The sequence below is a fragment of the Centruroides vittatus genome, unplaced genomic scaffold (genome assembly GCF_030686945.1).
Source record: "Centruroides vittatus isolate TY-2023 unplaced genomic scaffold, ASM3068694v2 scaffold_1015, whole genome shotgun sequence".
Classification (NCBI taxonomy): Eukaryota; Metazoa; Arthropoda; class Arachnida; order Scorpiones; family Buthidae; genus Centruroides; species Centruroides vittatus.
Genome location: NW_027122666.1, coordinates 2,398,897 through 2,418,236, shown reverse-complemented (window position 1 = coordinate 2,418,236; position 19,340 = coordinate 2,398,897). Strand labels below are relative to the sequence as shown.

Below are 19,340 nucleotides of genomic sequence, written 5' to 3'. Positions count from 1 at the left end.
TCATTACGGTACATTTTTTGCATGTCAAATCGTTATAGAACTTCGATTTTTTCTTTGAACTTTTTAGTATTTTAGGAGAGGTGAAGTTATAAAATTCTTTATAGCAAAGTATTTACATACCATAAACAGGCGTACGAGTGATACGCCTTGTTTTTATGACCTACTGAAAATTAAAAGTAGGTAAAATTAACAAATATGCAATTTAAAATATGAAACAAATTTTAAAAAATTCCTTTAAATAAACACTGGCATAGGCGGGGAGAATTGACTTTTTACAGCAAAGTCACTGCTGTACTGTACACAGGTATGAAACTGATAGACTAATCAATGCTTAGGGCTTATCTTTAAAACAAATTTCCAATTATACAACCTTGAACAATTGTGGCTGCTACGAATGATCATATGATAAACCCAGACAAAGATAATATTGTATATTATCTGATAAATCACGTGGTGTTTTCGTGTCGTCCTTTTGTGCAAACTTTGAAAGTCTAATTATCGACATCGTGTCACGAAAGAGTTAAATGACGATAAGCATATTAATATTGTGAATGAGTTTATCAACAGAATTTAATCAACAATTTAATTTTTATGTATTTTATACATGATTAGGCATGTAAATATTAATTTATCTATTTTTTAAGACGAAATTTGGCTGTATCAACTATAATTGAAAGCCAAAAAACCGTAGAGTTTATATACAGAGGTGAAGGTATAAGGACAGACAAATTAACTCTATAAATTCGATTTTAGAATGTTGTTGTTTGTTACTAATCTTACCCTTGCACCTGATTAGTTATACTTAATTGTCAAGCTTTTCAGTAGAAGTTCTAAATTCAAACTTTTCAGAGAATACCTTCTTAAAACATCTCCCTAATGGTTAATTAGTCAAATGAGCTAATCTCTAAGTCAGAAATAACTGTTTATTGTTACAAAAGGTAGGAGATGGAAACTTGTATTATTGCTAAATGAGAAGGAAGTACACTAAATTAGGCTTTGTCGAAGTAACTGAGCCAAAACTCTAGTACAAAATTATATTTAGTTTAAATATGGAATAAGTAGGGAGTGTCATACTTAGATCTACATTTAGTTCTATACGTGAATATCATTCAAAGTAAAGTGTTTGGACAAGACATTTGTCTTACTTAGCTAAGGTGGGGTGAAGGGAATGCTACCGAGTGTCACTTTTTCTATCTCGTAATAAATAACACGATTTATCCTCCTCAGACTAAGGAACGTCAAACAACGCCTTTTTTTTAAAAAAAAAACTTTTAAACTGATTTTTTAATTAATTAATTTTATACATTTATCTATTTTTTTTAAATATTAATTTCCGATGTTTATCTCTTCGTGTACTCGACTAAAGTGATGATTAAACTGAGAAGTAATTTTAGAATTAAAAAATTGTTTCAGAAACTAATTGATATTCAACAAGCGCACGCTGCTATAAAATTTATTTAGAACGAAATTTAACTTTTAGATTCAAAATTAATTTCAGAGGGAAATTATGGTTGACTTTTTAACGAATTTATTTTTAGTAATATCCGTATAAAATACTTTAAAGAAACTTTAATATACGTGTAAATAGGGGTATTTTTATATAGAAGAGGGTTTTGTTTAGGCATTTGAACAATTTTGTTATTCAAACAGACAAACAATACAATGAGAAAAGCCAATTGTAACGGTAACAGTTACAGAGTGTAAATATTGCATCCGGTAGCTGGACTTCGTGGGAGGTACCACCAATGTATTGTGGGAAGACGCCATAGTTGTGGTCAGATAAGCTAGACTGAGGCGCCTTCACCATTAGGCGGGCAGCATGATAGACACCAGGCTGGACATTAACAGGGAAATCATTGCAGGTCCAGGAGTCGATCCCAAGCGGCTGAGTGTCGCCAGATCGTCAGGGTGGATACACAGTAATGTGTAACACCAACTCCTCTGGACATTATTCAGAAGAAAGTGGCTTACCACATAAGTCTACTTAGATAGGGCTATCTATCCTGTCTCTTACCTGCTTTTGATTTGCCAATGTCGCCAGACAATAATGGTGCCTTTACTCGTGTTACATCTGACAATATCGCATTAACCAGTCCTCGAGGGCCTATTGTTTAAACTTTAATGGAAAATTATTGACAAAATATATACCTTTGTTAAATTAATTTTAATAAGAAAGAGTGAGAGAGAGAGATTTTTACTCGCTCTCTTCATAATCTGCGATGATACGTCTTACAACACTTAGAAATCTACTGATATTTTATGCGGTGTAACATAACACCGCTAGAGTTTAGGTGACTTATAGGGTTGGGTAAACTTTAGTTTATATTGTACAGGACCCAAACTTACACTTCAGGGGGTCTGCGGCCGACAAAAACCACGGTTGGGTGGATCATGTGAAAAATTTCTGCTGTGTTTACATTTTGAGTTCGCTGACAATATTTCTGCTCTAATGACTTTGATAGCTTGAGACAAGTCTTGCGGCATCGTCTAGGGACAAGGAAATCCACTTAGGTTGAAGGCACGAAGACGGGGTCCACACTACACTGACCACCGATGTCCCATGTCTAGGACGTGACAGGAATAGAAGGTCTTTTTTAACTTATATCACTTAGACTGAAAATTCTACTTCTAACGTTATTACTTTCTAGGAAATAAAGTTTAACACATCTTATTGAAAGGTCTTCCGAGTATTTTTACTTTTATTTTTTCTAATAAACTAAAAATATTTTACGCTAATTTAAATTTTAGGCGCTATTTTATGTTCTAAAATTGTTAATGATGTTTAAAGTTTTTTTTTATCCCCCCTCTCTTATTAAATTCCATAGGAAAGAAACTCTACCCGACACTATAAAAATTTATTGTAAAATCTAATCCCTTAACTAAAAACTAAAATGTTCTGTATGTCTAACCATTAGAGACTCATTAAAAGTCTAGTCACATAATTCCGGACTAATTCTGTCATAAAGCACGAAAAGGCGTCACTCTGTCGTAACACAGAACATGCAAATATTGTATGTACAGAGGTGTCACGTGCCTGATATAAAACTCCGATAGACTACGATAAAAACCAGTCGTCATGTTTAAGTAAAAAAGGGGGAGAGAAAAACCTTAACAATTAGGTGACAAGGATAGTTTATAAGTCTGCTGCAGACTACTTTAGATTAACGATGTCTCCGGACTTTAATTAGTTCGGGTCTGTAAGTGTCTCTTCTTTAGTTGTAGTCTCAATTTTCAAGAGTTCGCTGCAACTAGAAGTCAACAAGATATGGTTTAAATTAATGTATAATGGCTCCATAATTATAAATGCCACATTTAAAACTCATTTTTTCATTGTTTTCTTAACACAAACATAGCAGAGGAACGATAATTGGGATTGCAAAGCTTACACTGGGATGATAATACTTGTTAACAAAAAGATCTTTAGTACCAATTAATAGAATATGGAAACGTAAATTATAGATAGAATGGGTGTAGAGGTGACTTAAAAATTTCGAAATTCTTTCAATGATTGAGCCCCTATCTGTTGCTCCACCTCAATAATAGATCAAGTGCATATTGGAGGAGATAAAGCATACACATATGTTATTTATTCAGCCAATAAGTTACAAACGCTAAGTGCTTGAAACGACTGGTTCAAGATAACCTTCTTGGTTTCGTCAACCAGCAGTCATCTACTTGACTTCGTTGTCAAATAAATTCTCTATGGAACACAATACTTCGTCTCGAATAATAACAATTGTTTCTTCTTTAGTAAAATAACAAAAATATTAGGAATTCTAACCTACGGTAAGTGTATAATGTTTTGTTTCTTCCATTTATATCATTGGCATTGAGGTAGGTCTATTATGCAATAAGTTATTGATGCATTATAGTTGATAGCTTATTGAATAATATATCTTTCGTTTAATGTAAGTTACAATTCTTAAAATTTGGTAGGCCTATGCGTGAATTATGCGATTTAAAAATATAAGATTTTCATATAGAAAGCTTCGATTTGCAATATTTAAAACTGTATATAAAAAAGCACTAAATTTATTAAATTTAACATAAATATTCGCTAATTTCACAATTTATACTATGATAAGTCTTTTAAATTTGTTAGGAAGCGTTAGAAAAATGAAGCTTTATTAAATTTATACTTATAATATCGCATTTATAAACTTAAATTTCGAATATTTAGACGTTAAATTTCAGTTTTTAAACTTGAAAAAACGTTCTGTGAGTAAATATATTTAAATTATCATATTAAAAAGATTAGAAACGCTTTATCTACATCTATTTTTATGTTGCGGTTCCGAAAATGAATTATTTGTAGCATATAATTGACAACAGACGAGGGGGAAAGAGCGCGTAATACGTATTTTCGTAGTGTTGCAAATTGTAGTATTGTTAGTTAAATGAATAAATTTGCTAGTCTTTGTGACGTAAACTCATTCATTTAACTAACAATAATACAGCTGACGAGAGGGTAAAAATTCATATTGTCTCCCGTCAGTTGTCACTTATGTGATGCAAATAATTCAGACAATATTTCATTTTTCAACACAATTAAAAACATATTACATTTGTCACACCTTTATTTTCCGATTTCTGATATTTATTTTATTAATTTCTAAATTTTCCAATTTAGTTTAGATTCGTTTATGTCTAAGTATTTTCTAAGTCATGCAATATATTAAAAATTAATATGAAAATTATTTATATATAAAAATTTAATGTTGTAAGTTACGTAAAATCGATTTTTCAACAGGTTCTTAAGATCAGATTAACAATTGAATTAAAATGTTTAATATTGTCATAATTTTTTTTTGTAAATAAAGATTAAATTGATAAATCTTGTTTATTTTGTTTTTTAAATAATTGTAATAATAATTGTTAAATGCTTGCACAATTGTTTATGAATGAGGTTAACTTTGAAACTCATACAGGTTATTTTAATTATTTTAACAGACAAAAATTATAAATTTTTATAACTTTTATTAGGCAATTTTATCTAAATGTAAAAAAAAATTGCTTTCCTGCATTATCAAATAAATCTAAAAATAATTAACTTAATTTATATAAAAAATAAAACTCATGCACATAAGAAATTATTAGGCACTTATTTATTTATAATTTGAAAATTCGATTTTTTTAAGATCTAAAGCTTATTAAATTCTTCTCTAGAAGGTCTTTACGATCTAATTTTTTTCGATTTTTGATGTATTAGAAGATTTTTATTCAAAATACAAACTTAAAATGTCAATCTAAGCTTACGATTGAATTAAAAAACCTTTTTTAAAAAACATTTTAAGGTAGAATTTAAGTAATGAGACAATTTTTACTCCATACGCTATCATTGCGCACACTAAACAATTGCTGTATTGAACACAGTAGATTATACACATAATTTGGTTCCAGTCGTATCAGCTTAGTTACAAATTAAAAAATATTTATCTTATTTATCGAATTACGTTAATCGGAGGAGGGTCAGGTTACTCTAATTTTCGTAATCTGTAGGCCTAAGCAACTGCAATTGTTTTCATGTATTATTCGAAAAGTATTGTTGATAATTATAAGTTTATTTACATGTATTAATTGTAAAGTAATCTAGTTATTGAGATAATGCAAATTTTTATAAAATTTCTCGAAAAATTTTCTTACAGACTGAATAAAAGACGTTTTCTGATAAATGTTTATATTGTTTGCTTTGCTAATGTTTGCTTTAAACACATAAAAAAAAAAAGCTGATGGATTATAAAATCAGTTGACTAATCAAATTTAGATCTATATGAAATTTCAAATATATTTAATCTCTAAACATTTTAATGGCCAGACTTCAAAATTTCATACTCTAAGAACATAATTAATTTTAGATAAATAAATTTTAATTAAATTTAAGCCGAATTATTCAAGTCTTCCCTTCATTTATCTTATAATAATTTAGTTTTATCTTTACATAAAGGCTATATCTTTACATATGGATTTTAGTATTTAAATATCCAATTTAACCAATTTATTTACATATTAGTTTTTCACTTTTTTTTATATTTTAAAATCGATAACTTGATATAATTTTTAAAGATATATTTTTACTATTTTTATAAACTACAATGTTCAATTAGATTAAATAGGCTATATATCCTTACAACTTAAAGTATTAAACAAGAAATAAAAATCACGCAATTACGCATATACTCAAACTCATTTAACATTTTATAACAAAATTCAAATACAATATTACGCACGGATAGCAATTTTTATGATACAGCTATCTTTTTCTATCGTGGTAGATTCAATTGGACGATACCGTAACACGTAAGGCGGAACTTTTCAACCGGCGACCAATAACAGACAAGAATTTGCGGTATGAAGAACGAGGGAGGAGACTATTGGCGTAATAAGTCATATTATTTTTTTGAGTGGAGAAATGGGAGGAGTTAGTGTCTAAGATGAGGAACGATGCGATAAAAAGGTCACACAACACCCTGGGTGGTGGCTTACACGTCAAATATAGTTTTTTTCTTATATTTATTCGAGTATAGAAGCATTTTTTAATGTTAAATATTACGATATTTAATAAGACGTCGGATTAACGTTACTACTTCAGTTAATTTTTATAAAATACGCTTAAACGTAACAAATTGTTATGCGAAATTTTGTTTTCATTTTGTTTCTAATGCTAAAAATCGAAAATTATCCCATTATAAGTAAATTTATAATGCGTTGGACTTAATGGGGCCTACGGATGAACAGAAAAAATAGTGACGTAGATAATATATAAAATTTTCCAGTTCACATTTTTCTTGGGTGAGTTTATCCAGATCTAAACTCAACCCAAACGCATTGGAGATCCGAGGTTATAATAAATCTTCACATGTGCATATGTGTGTACGATACAAAAAAAGAAGTACGGCATTCTCCTAAAAGAAGAAAACTCCCATCTATCGACATTAGTTTGTGATGACCCTAACTGTTCTTCTAATGATAACTTGGTAACATGAGTCCTTGTGCCACGTGCTGGGTGCCACGCGACCTGTTTTAGATTTGGAGGAATTTGACCCTCATGAACTGAGACAGCTGCGGCCATTGATTTATTTATTTATCTACACAAAAACTGAAAAAAGTAAAGTATTCAGCCGAAAAAATTCGTTTTAATTCTGTTACCAAGGCCTTCAATTCAGAGATTTTAATTAGAAAGAATTTTTTAATAATTTTTAATTATGATTGACATCAAGGTCTGAAAAAAATCTTTAGATCTAACACACGTAGGTGTTGGGCGTAAAATGAGATTATATCATTGTTCTAAGCCAGTTTTACCACTATAAGCCTTTTATTTTTGCAAAAATATCTTTAAAATATGAATTATACTGTAAATGTATTGCCTTAAAAATCAAGTATAAATGACACATTAAACTAGATAACTCCAACTTTTATAAACAAGTCTCTTTTTAATACCACAAATTTTAGGTTTTTTTTTTTTTTTACATTATTATAAAGTAAATTTCATGTATTTAAAGGTAAAATAAGGCCGGTAAAAGCTACCAAATTATTATTAATCCACTGATTAAGGCATAAAATAAATTGAATCGATCACTTTAATTACTTTTTATCATACTTATCATTGATTAATGTATCAAAGTCAATTTGTTTGATCAAATTCAGATATTTCATGAAGAGGTAACAGAAAATGGCTATTTCTTACTGATTATTCTTGCCTTTATATCCGCTTTTTTCTAAATATGAAAGAGCAGGACTAGGAAAATTAGGCCTTGTTATTTAATTATAAGTTGCTAAAACTTTGTGAACAGATTTTAAATTAAGGTTTAGGCCACAGATAAAGGCACATTTGTATTTCTGATTGGTTATTGGTTAAATGAAAGGCCTAAGTTTTTGTTAAATTATAGGCCTTTGGTATATGTCTGGTATGGGAATTAAAAACGAGACAATAGATTTATTAAAAGTCGTTGGATCTTATTAGAGAAAAAGATTTTTGATAAAAGTTTCGGGACAGAAGTAAACATTTTCTGACAAAGCAAATAGCTGGCGGAAAATGCAGCCTACGGGGACAACCGTTCGTCTTACTGTGAATCTGCTTGAATGAACAGAAGCAAGTTCTATATCTTTTGTGACAGTTCTACATAAAGAAACGAAAATCTCCTATTTTCCCTTCTAATTTACATAATTGGCAAACAACTCCCTGGAGCCATAATTAGTCCCTTTTGGAGAAAACGTTACAAAATTGCAATTAAGCAAATTAATATTCCTTATATATGCCGCTATAACCACAGAATGAATTATCTATTGTGAAAAGTAGGAAGAGGGAAAGCGAAAAGAAAAGAAAGAAAAAAAGCCACGATCTAACTAGACTTGTAATAGAGAAAGGCTATAAACTATAAAATGCTATGTTGGACAGGGTTACTGGGAGATAAGGAACAAGCGGGAGATAAAGTTTCTGTATCAACTTCCCAGATAATAGTATGGTTGTAATCTATTGTTTTATTTTTCTAGTAGCTTGGATGAACTGTTTCTTTCCAACCCTTTTCACACTTTCCCTTACCGAAAACATGATTAGAATTAGGTGTTGCCTATTGTCAAAACTAGCCTATAACTAGCACATTATTTAGTTTAGAATTAAGTTCTATATCTCTATAATCTACATTGTATAGTTTTAATTGAAATGTATGCAATTTATTATTATAATTATAGATAATGCGCTTATTTTAAGATGTAAATGAAAAAAGGCTACAAATAAAATATTCTATAAGCAAGTCTACAAAAAAAAAAAAAAAACATATTTAAATCTAAATAAAACGTGTTAAACTTTTAGTATATGTATCTTATTCGTGACACTGTCTAGTTATTAAGTGTAAATATAATTATAATTCTCAATAAATTTTAATATGAGATTTAATTGTAACATACAAAATTAAATCTATTGATATTTTGAGTTTTTAAATATTTATTCACATTTACAAAGATTCTAAAATTCAGAATGTTTAAGGTTACATCTGATGTTTACGGGTCCTGAAATATCACCCGTTTCTAAGTACCAATCTGCTTAAGTAAACCATTGGCACAGTATATTTCGCTTGAAACGGATTGTTATTGGTCAGCTTAGTTCTTTGTCACTTAAGTGTCTATTCCGTCAAATTTTCGGATTTACAGATTTGAAAAAAGGACGTTAATTCATAGGGATCATTAGCATCTTTGTTTACTGATATCAGTAACTGCAGAAACTCATTAGTTAGGCTTATTTTAGTATACAACGAAAAATAACAGAAACATTAGTCTAATGAGAAATTAACCGAAATCTAAACCGTTCTAGCACATTTCTTTTAATCTGTAAGTAGAATAAGAGCCTGTATTAACGACCTTAACTGCTCTGTAACGGCCCTGTATTAACGGCTCTTAGGCCTGTATTAACGCCCTACATTTAAAATATTTTAAGAAAATTAGACTACTTCATAAAACAACGGCCTACAGTTGGATTTTGTAGAGATTATTCTATAAGAAATTTGTCAAAGATGTCGCATAATGTAATGATTACAGGAGAAGGAAAGAATATATTCTTTCAAATATCAAATATTTTAATTTATTAAAGAATTAGTTGATCTAATATTTATAATAATCTGTTATTTATCTTTCTATTGTTATAAATAAAACCAGTTTATACGATAGACGAGAGGACAATTACTGAAAGCATTAAAATTAAGTCTTGAACATAGTTCCAATTCTAGAAAAGTTCTTGAAATAAATAAATAAATAAATAAATAAATGTTAGAATATTCGAATTAGTAATGAATTAACAATAATTCTAGACTTGTATTTTCTATGTGGCTTCTTTAGAATATATTTAAATCCCTTAAAAAGTTTTTAGAGCTTAAAAAATTCTTTGATATAACTTACGTAAAAATATAGGATAGTTAGATCGTTTGTAATGTATATATTTTCGTGTTTTTGTTTTCAGTTTATTGCAAAATATTCTGAGTGATGACTGTCTAAATTTGAAAAGTTAAGAGGCCTATTCTTACAAAATTCTCGATCGTTATCGTTAAAATCCAGACAATTATCCCTTAAAGGACCTATTAAAAAGTGTAGGCGATTTTTAATGTTGTTTACATTTAGGACTGTCTGGAGAGGGCTTGTTTAGACCTGGCTTATCTGTAAAAAAATCTCATTTTTAAGGTTAAAAATGTTTACAGAAACCAACTACATTACGCAAGATGATGATCACCCGGTAATTTACATCTGGAAAATTCTTAAGAATATATCTAGAAAGGGAAGGAACATTTGCTAATGATTATGGCTCTTTTTTAGAGTGAATTTTTGTGTTTACATATACTCAATTGTCAAGATTTTCCAACAGCCGATAAGGGGACTAACCGGAGACAATGTGGCTAGTCTAAAGACGATAGAAGAGATGATAAAGTCGCATTTTGGGGACATTTTGTGGTCAGCAGTAGGGAGAGCTTGGTGAGTTAGCAGGGCAGAGTGGCCAACACCTTTAGGCAGAGTGTGATTGATTGCAATGTCTAGTGTTTGATGGCGCCACTATCGCTTTTCCCATACAGAGGCTCAGTGTCAAGTGGACTTCGAACGAAAACGAGGCCTTCTGCCCTTTTGCTTACCTGAGCTTACACCTAACAAGTCACATGGGATCAGGGCAACCTATGTGCAAGGTCTGGTAAAGGTAATTTTTTTATACATATTACATTTTTTAAATATTCCTAAAGGGGTTATCTTATCTAATCCCGATTTAGAGTTATCCGATTAAGTTATAACTCCATTGAATGGCTTCTAAATCCTAGATTATGTTACTAAGAGAATTTATGGTATTAAAAATCTTAGATAGATAAAATAAATATCGATAACTAATAAAAATTTTAGATTTGTAAATATCTAGAAGTACAGAAGTGTCAACTTTTAACACTTAGCGAGATAGAAATCTGAATGAGAATGGGTGGAAACTGATGAATGAGTGGAAATCTAACCTCAAGCAGTTTACAACTATGCATGCTTTACAACTGTAAACATGTTACAGAATAAAAATTAATATATAAATCTAGTTATTTATACATAGACTAAACTTGTCAGAATAATAAATGTAGTTTTAAGTAAGCAATCCATCATAAAAGGCGTTTTAAAGAATTATTTTTAAGAATAACAACCTCTAAATAACCTTCCAAGCCAATAATTTACTTAATTCTATTCGTTTTAAACGTTTTTAGTAACTAATTGGGTACCACTAATTGCCACTTTAAGACTAAAGACATATAAGTGCTACATTTTTAGCAGTTTCTAAATTTAGAATTCTGAATTTTCCTAAAGACCTAAAATTAAACAAAAGAACTTTTCGGAGCATATTAAAGGCTTTTATAAAGACTTAAAATATTCACAGTACTTAATGCCAGGATCTTAAGTATTTTGTAAGCCTGAAGGCATAAATGCTTGTACCACCTATCCATTAGGATGGTATTTCAGCTGTTTAATTGGACCCCTAAAGAGTGAAAGTGTCTGAACAAATATTGCTCGATTCTTGAAGTTATAATTGTTCATCTCTAAGAATAAAATTATCAAAAATAATTTTTACATCGTTAATTTAACTATACAACTTAACGCGAAAACGTGCAATTGTATAGAATAGATCCATAATTAATTTTAATTTATTAAATTATATTTATAAAATAGGCCTAAGTATTGACAAAATAATAATAATAATTTAATTACATAAAATACATTTTTTCCACACAATTAATCCGTGAATTTACATATCTTATCACATTATCATTGTGTTTGTTTAGCTATGCTTAGATAATAAACTAGATTAAGTTAAAAATAAACGAATTTTTCTAAATATAAAAATGCAAGCTAAAAATATTATATTTTTATTCAGTTTTTAACATATTTCTAGCTTAAATTATTTTAAAATTGTCATTTGTTTAAAAAATTCGTTTATGTTTTGGACAATAATGTGAACCTTTAGTCTATACTCTATACGAATTATACATTTAGGTCGTTTATAAAAATGAATTTTTTGTGTAAAATCTTTTAAAATTAAAATTAAATATACAAATATACAAAATTTATAGTCTTTACTTTATTAAAAATCAAAAAATGTGCCAAAAAATTAGCATAAAATTCAGGTTTTTAGCGCAGAAAATTATACAATTTTTACACAAGCTGTATTACAATTTATAATTTTTAAGATATGATTTTTAAATAAAGTTAACCTTTTCCTTACGGAACTTTACTGAAGATTAAAAATTCTATTACTCGATTCTAATTAATAATTAATAAACTATATCTTATATTTTCATCTTAATTGGATAATATGGGGCCCGTCTGTGTGTTGAAACCTTATTAATTTAAAAAACTAGTTTTGTAATTCTTAACGTAAGTAAAAAAGCTTTGATAAATTAGTGAACTTCTTTCAGATGTCATTGACTAATCTTCTTAAATCTAGATTTAATCTTCGGAGTAGATATAAATACGTACCCAGGCATTAGATTTTATCAAAAAATTGTAGAAAAAAATTCAAAGGGAAGATCATTTATTTTTAAAATAATTGCATCTGAAATAAAGTCGAAAATTTCCGACGAATGGGATGGATCTTATCTTAATTTTAAATTCTGTAAATACTTCATGCGCCAGTTTTAATGATATTTTGCTTTATTAATCATAGAAAAATCCTTAGGCCCTTCACAGAAGTCCGAAATTAAAGAAGAAAATGCATTGCAAAGCTTGAAAAATGAGCTTTTTTAAATTAAAAAAAATCGACTTTTTATAAATAGATTGTTTAAATTGTGTAATAAGACTAGTGATTAAAGTCAAACATAAATTAGTTTGTCGCGATTTCTGTTTCTATTCTTGTCCTTTACGGTTATAATTCCTAATTAGTCAAACATCTTCACCTCGATCTTAACAAGCAACGCTTGAAAATACAAGGAGGCAAGTAGAATGAAAAAATAAAAAATAATAATATACATAAAAAAAGGAGAGAGAGAGAGAGAGAAAAACTCATTGAACCACCTGGCATAACAATGTGCTATGAATTTCAATTTGCTTTCGTCAAAACAATGAAGGACAACACCTGCACAGGAAAGCGTCTGAGATCGAGACTTAACTTTCTGACATTGATCTATAGGCAGGCAATTTTGACAAATGTCCCCAACCGATGTCACTCAGTCACGCCTTGTTGCATCTTCGACTTCTCTACAGTGATGTCACGTCTTTTGACAGTCACGTCAATTTTGTCATAAATGAGACTTCTGGTATTTTTTTGTTAAATTGATCTCCGTCATCTGTCTTTTTAGTTCAAATGTGTGTAAAAAACAGGGTTTTTTTTAAATTTAAATTTCATCGAAATAATCAGTAGTAATTCGATACTTCTCTTGAGATTCAAGGGTATTGCAAGTAAGATCATCCCGATAGGAGAAATGTTGCCAGAATCTTTAATCGGTTAGAGTTAACGAAATTTGTTATTTGGATTATTTTCTCATTCGTTTAACTATAAATTCGCCGTTCTTCATCCGTTTGTAGCCATAAAATTTCATATTCTTTAACATTGCATCCTTAGCTGAATCATAAAATATGATATTAGCCAGCTCCCTGATAAACCATAAAAATTCGATATTTTTAAAGCTGCTTTCGATAAAATTTTGTTTGCTAGATTAAATCACATTTAATTCACTTACTATAACGAAAGTAAACTCATTTCGATTGAATATATTTCACTTCCTGTACACCTAAATAAACTTGTTTGACAGAATCTCCTATTGAATAACCCGTCAGGTCATTACAGTTAAACATTGCTATAGTTTCAAAGATAAGATTAACGTATAAGTTAGACTCAACGGTATTCTTCCACTATTTAACAAGAAAATCCAATCAGATTAGGGTGGAAAAAAAGATTAGAATTCTCTGCAAGATTCATACAAATGAAGCTGATGGCCCTACATGTGTTTTGCCTATTTGTTTGCCAATCATGTCAAGAAGGACTCATATCGGGGATTCTTTGTAGAGCCATTCACGTTTTGTAAGTTCCACAGGCGAATGTTGATGAGTACCGAATTGGCCTGGAGGCTCTGTTGATATATTATGTCACGATTCGGTCCCGTTGATGTATTGTCCTCGTGTGACATGTCTGAAGTTTTCTGCATACTGATTGCTTATTAGACATGTGATCCGTTTGAACCAAACGAAATTTTCTCCTCTTCTAATTACTAAATATTTACTTTATTATTATTTTTTTTAAGGATACTTTTTTCTACTTAGTTTTGGCATTAATTTGTCTCTAGCGTACTTTAATTTTTATTAATTAGCGAAAGAAGTTGATTGATAGAAAGTGTCCTAGGGAACTTTAACCCCTCATTAACAAAATGAGCCATCTGTTAGTCAGAAATATGAATATTTTATTCTTATTTTGACTAAATTATATTATAAAAAGCATTCAAAAAGAATTTTTTTTTTTTTTTTATTCTTGCCTTCAGCATAGATAAGAATTATAAAGATATAGAACTAGAACTATTCTTTTTTCATTTTAATTTCAAAATTATTAAGAAAATTCTGTAAGGCCTATGGTCATTTATCATATTTAAACATATTTGTATCCATTTTTTAAAATTATATAATTGATACGAATTTAATGCAATGAGATTTAGCGAAAAAACAAATTATTTCTCAATTCTCTTATCCCCCGAAGGCATACATAGTGAATTTCTTCTACAATTTGGGTTAAACTATCGAGTAAATTTTTACATTTTCTATAATTTTATACTTGCAAAACTCTTCAGAATTAAAACTAGAAGACTTAAGAGACAAAAGAATACTTATAAATATCTGTTAAAGTCCGTATAGGGTCAAAATTATGTACAGAAATATAATTACAATCAGAAAATTCCTGATAGTAAAATAAGCTTAGGGGATAATTCGGTTTCATAATAATGCGCAAGGATCTCGTAGAAAATTCAAAAATTTGCGGCATATTTTGTTACATAAAATGAATAAGAGGCCTAGCTAGAGGCAATATTATCAAATCGGAAAAATAAAAATATCCTAATTAGATCTAGAAGTCTTGACAGATCACGTCTGACATCAAAGATGTCACAATTTCTTGTCCTCTTTATGTCTGCAGAGTTGCCAACAATCCCTTACATAGTCTCCAGTTACCAGATATCAGTTTGAGGGTCACTTCTGGGTTGCATTGCTAGGTAGTCCAATAAGGGCTTCGTGACAGTTAAAAAACCAAACATCATTTATCATTTAAAAGTCACACTGTCAACACGCTTGGCTTGACTTGTTAGTTTTTCCGCCATTTTAAGGTGACACACGAGTTTCTTATACTCCGCATACGTTCTTATTTTTATAAAAATGAACTAATTATCTTTTATTGTAGGCATTCGGGGGCCTTGTTACCGCTTAAAAACGTTGTCATTAATCGAACCTAGAGGCTAGATCATAGATTCCTGAATAGAAGAGATGAGGAGAGAACGTTTTCTACAGTGAAACTCAATAGGTTGTGTGCATAATGAAACGACGATACTAAGTTTATTTTTGTTTAGACAGGTTTGTCATCCTCTTAGTTTTCAGTACGCGATAACGTTTACTGCAAGTTGATTTAAGGTAAACTTATTATGAAACATTGCGTGATTCTTTTCATTTTATGGATAGGAACAGGTCTACTTTGTTACTTTTAAGTAAGCTTAGAACTTGCGTTGAAGCGATGATGATTTATTTGTATTCAATTTTATGTTCTTTACACATCGTCTCTCTTCTCTTAGGCAATTTCAATGATGTAAAAAGAAAATAATACAAGCTGTGTGTCTAAAACAACCGCAAAGTTTCGTAATAAATCAGAAACTTCCTTTCGTCTTAAAGGCATTTTTTAAACGTTTCAAAGTAAAAATTTATTATATAACTTAAAATTTTATTATGAATTTTATATTTAAAAGATTCCTCTATATTCGATGTATAAAAGTATGAGTAAACTTATTCAATTTACAAACAAGAAAATGCAACTATAAATTTAATTATTATAGATCTATCTAGGGTCTAATTTAAGGCCTTAAACTATACATAAGAGGCCTTCATAAACTAAAAATATCTTTAAGAAAGGAAGTTTGATGTTTTAAAGTAAACGTTTATTATATAAAATTTACCATAAATTTTATATTTGAACGATTACTTCTCATTTTATACATAAATTGAATACGTTCCCTCCACATTCTATAAACAAGAGAATGCTATTACCGTAAAAATTTAGAGATTGTAGGTATTTTCGGGGCCTTATTTAAGATTCTAAACTATATATAAGAGGCCTTTCGTCCTTTACAGATATAATAAATTTTAAAATACGAAGTCCTAAACTGAACTTCCTAGCGTGAGGCCTTAAACTAGAGTTTAGGTAAATCAGGCCTGGGCGTATTTGTTATATTTTAATGGAAATTTTATATGTTTTTAACATAAATAAATAAAGGTTAATCAACTTCAGATTTATTTATTTTATTTTATTCTTGAATATTCATTTTATTTAAATTAATTAATAACCTGTTCGGATATCAAAAATAGCATTTTTACTTTCGATTTAAACACGTTTTATATTGATTTTTATTTTATATTATAAAAATAAAATTAAGAAACAATTACTTCTCTATCATTACTTGCATTATGGTTGAAAAATACTGCAAAGTATTGTAATCAACTAAACATATTTATAGTGCATATTTAATAAAAATCATTTTTAAAAGTGTTAAAAATTCAATTTTTTTAAAGCTTTACACATTAAAAAATGCTATTTAAATTATAAATTTATAGCGATACTGTCGGTGATAGATGTAAACTTGCAGTCTATTGGCGACTTGATGAATTAAAAGGTTTAAACATTAGAAAATAAACAAATAAATATGCTTCTCTTAAATAATAAGTAAATATTGTTTTAAACCTAAACTTTAATTAAATAAGAGAATAAAGTAAAGTTTGATCCCTTCTCCAGTAGAAAAATTTGGCAAAATTACCAAAATTTGTCTTTAAAATTGGCTTTTCATCCATTGAAGTAGCATTTAAGTCGTGTATCAAGTCTTACTTGCGGATAATTTTGTAAGATTAAAATTAAAATTATAATGCTGCAGCCGTTGCTTTGTCAAAAGTTGCATTTGTATTGTTAGTGTAACGCAAACTTTTTCGCCAATATGACGTCATCTTTACCTTTTTTTTTATAATAAAAGTGTCAAAATGACGTCAAGTTGACGTAAAAGTGCGCATTATTTTGATAAGAATGCATCCAAAACTGCTATGAGAAAGTATAATAGTGATTAATGATACATTAAATTCATTATAAAAGCTTAAAGAAGTATTGAATTTATAAACTGCTTGAAGGATTCGACTGTTTGAATAAAGCTATGTATTTTATATGTTGTAAGATTATTACAAGCCAGCAATATTTGTAAGCATCATTTCTAACAAAACAATTGCAGTAATTTATATGTAATATTTGATAATACTTTAATGATTACGTATAATACATATATATATAATACTTTATAATACATATAATACTTTAATGATTACTGAATTAAAATTCGTCTTTTATTAGCTGATAAAGTATTTTATTCAAGGCCGAGATTGTTTAGATTTTGAATTATTAAGCACTTATAAATTTTATACACTTTGAACCTCATTTACAATAAGAATTCACAATTATTACATAAGTAACTATGAAAAATTGAATGAATTACTATCTGAAAAGGCTCTAAATAATGTAAATAATTACAGTATATATATTAAAAATCTAACTTTTTATAATATACATTTTATGAATTACTTTTTAAAGTAAATAAATTGAGTTAAATGGACAAAACGTCACAAAGAATTCACAAAATTCGCGACTTTATATCTTTCTAGTATACTAATTTAGATAAAATTTTTGAGTACGTGTTAATATATATGAATAATATAGTCTAAATTATAGTTTTAAATTCTTTTATCGGAAGTATTTTACTTAAAAGTTATAGTAATGCTTCGTAGTATATTACTTTCATCTCTTTCCGTCTTCGAAATTTCGAGTGTTTTGCTATAATCATTTATTTCATTTTAACATAAAAGAACTATCTACATTTAATTATATTTAAAGAATGTTTAGTAAATTGGATTATTTCATTTCTAAACTTTACATAAGGCCTATATTAAGTCTATATGCAAAATTTAGTTCTATTTATGTATATAGTCTATACTATAGAATATATAGCCTTTATAAATAGAATTAAATAGCTAATAAACGGAGATTTGAGCTATAAAATATTAATTTATTTAACTTAAAATAATATCAGAAGCCACAGATTACGTCGATAGTCAATAAATAATTTATATTAATTTGGCATGAATATACGGGAGATAATTTACTAAAATACATGCTTTTGAATATAAATTTCAATATATTATATAATAATTAAAACCTATTTTTATACTTATTTATTTATAATTTTATAAGTCAGCAAATTATTCTACGTTTTGTATACATTGTACCATAAACTCGCATACAGGCCTACTAATTATGAAAATGAAGTTGGAAGCTTCCGTAAGTCTTTCAATAATAATAATAACTAATGACAATGTAAAGATGAGTAAATTCTTAAGTTAGGCCTTCTATAAATTTGATATTGATATTGAGGCTTATATTAAATTCATGAGCATGAAAATTTTATGTAGAGGAATGAAATTTATGCCAATTTTATCTCTAAAACAAAGCTTAAATTGACAAAGCAAGCTTTACAACTAAACTTTAAAGTTTTTATGAAGCATTATTACTAGCACAATGCAACTTTTATTAACTTTCATAACTGTCTTACACGAGTATACAGTGTAAGCCGGTTTATGTTTGAACAAAGATTAAATTCATTAGATGCCAAATATATTTTTGAGTTTTAAAAATGCCCGGGATTCCTTCTGTTGATAATACATTAAGAATATTTCAAAAGACTTGTAAGGCCTATTTTTTGAACTTAGAGAATGAAATTTATACATTTTACGCAGGCCTAAAGAAAGAAACAGTAATAATCTGCATTAAAATAATAATTTAATTAATTAAAATTAAGTAGCAATCTTGTACTTGTGTTTTACAGACCATTTTAGATGTTCATAGTTGTATCCTTACCTTTACCATAGTTGCAGAATTTATTTTTAATGAAATTAAATCGTAGGCCCCTGTAATGAAAGATAAGGTTTATAAGGGAGTATAAGGCTCTATATTTTTAGTATCCTAATTTTATATGAGACGAAAGTACACATTTGTGAATCTTTGTCATTCTTAGGGAATTCGCCTTATCCCTAAACTATGAAGTGAATATTTACAAGAATAATAGAGA

At 28.7% G+C, this 19,340-nt stretch overlaps 1 protein-coding gene across 3 annotated transcripts in view; it reads left to right on the top strand.

Moving 5' to 3' along the window:
• Positions 1-3,672: 3,672 nt before the first annotated feature.
• The window catches only part of LOC136986245 (transcription factor GATA-4-like), a 28,617-nt gene continuing 12,949 nt past the window's right edge, over positions 3,673-19,340 (top strand). The window contains exons 1-2 of one of the 3 annotated variants that reach the window (XM_067283742.1): positions 3,702-3,786; positions 6,273-6,376. The gene's annotated coding sequence lies outside the window, so the exon portion shown is untranslated. Of the gene's footprint in view, positions 3,787-6,272; positions 6,377-10,448; positions 10,673-19,340 lie in introns of those variants that run through there. The other 2 variants (XM_067283743.1, XM_067283741.1) reach the window with 2 other exon arrangements.